The following is a 1,529-nucleotide window of genomic DNA, read 5'->3' on the forward strand; positions in this document are numbered from 1 at the left end:
GCCACTGGCGGTCGTAGCTGTCGCTGAACTCAACTGCCGCGCCACCAGTGCCATCCCGTGCGTAGACGAAGCCAGCGAGGCATGAGCTATATGCAACATGCCACACATATACCTTAGTTGGTGCAGATAGTCTAGATGATGCCTCGGGCCATCATTTTTACTGCTCGCGATCGTGTCTATGTTGGTGGGCGGGCGCGCGTGGCTATGTTCATATTGGCCTCTATATATGGAACAGCTCAAGACTTGGCAACGCCGTCGAGATTGAGCCGTTTGAACAAGGTTACCTCGAGTTCTACGAGACCAAATAGGTGGCAGCGCAGCCAGCGGTCTATCTTCCTCGCGGGCAGCGAGTGACCTCTCGTCGCCATTCCAGCGATTGACACGCATGAGTATATGTGCGGTGTTTCGTCAACATCGATCCTCTGCTATGGACGACACTGTTACGAATGAGTTGTGAGAGACATTTGAGAAGTGTGAAGTTGGATGTAAGGTGTTCGCGGGGCCATGACGTGGCCCCAGTGCTACGAGTTTTCAACGAATGGAGAAAGTTGTTTACGGCAGGCGTGCCCACACACAACTCCTAACTTGCCACGACATTTTGCACTTTACACGGGTGACGTTCGTCCTGATGAAACGATTTGGTAAACGACCTTGTCTGGCAAGTGCTCCCACCTCACGACATGTCGGCCAACATCGCGGTGAACAACTTGGTGTGCAGGTACGTGTGGCTCCAACGGCCCACTGCCCACATTGCATAAGAAGTGCATGCCAACGCCCAGAGCGGATCGTTCGAGGAATATCTTAGGCATGACGTCAGCGCATGAAAGGGCCGGCGCTTGCAAACACCCCACCGATTGTGTGACTTGCCATGGTCCACACTTTTTCGCAAGGCCATAGGCGCACTTCAAGAGGCCCTAAGATTCATGTGATGGCGGACCGAGTTCACATTCTTATGGATGTAGAGTCCTTGACGAGAACTTTCCAAATTCTCCATTACATGTACCGAAGACTCGAGCCATACTATTTCGCTCATCCATACTGTCGATTGATGACGGCGCGGTCCTTGCGAGCTACGAACGCCACCCAGAATCAAACGATTCTTTGCCATTGGGCACCGACAGCATAAAGACTGGCACACTAATCATGCTCGCCACGGGGTTTCGGGGTTGACAAGGCTGGTGACTCAGGGAAACACGTGCTGCGTACCATTTCACAACGTCATTTCGTCCAGATTTTCTACCACAACTCGTACCGCCCTTCGACGGTGTTTGGACACATCCCCGGCACCCAGTGGCACTCGCTTGAATGCTGTGGTTGCGACATTTGTCAATCGTTGCAGTCAACTTGGGGGCTGCAATTAAGAAGGAAGGCGAGACGAGTAGGAGTTCATGTGCGACGTCAAAATTGACACGGTGGGCTCAAATCATGGACAATTCCGACGACCTGTCGCGAGAACATGTGGGCCGACGACACTCACTGGGGCACTCCGCTGCCAGTTATAGCTCAAGCTAGGCTAAGTTCAAAGGCAG

Source organism: Aphanomyces invadans (genome assembly GCF_000520115.1).
Source record: "Aphanomyces invadans strain NJM9701 unplaced genomic scaffold supercont1.79, whole genome shotgun sequence".
NCBI lineage: Eukaryota > Oomycota > Saprolegniomycetes > Saprolegniales > Verrucalvaceae > Aphanomyces > Aphanomyces invadans.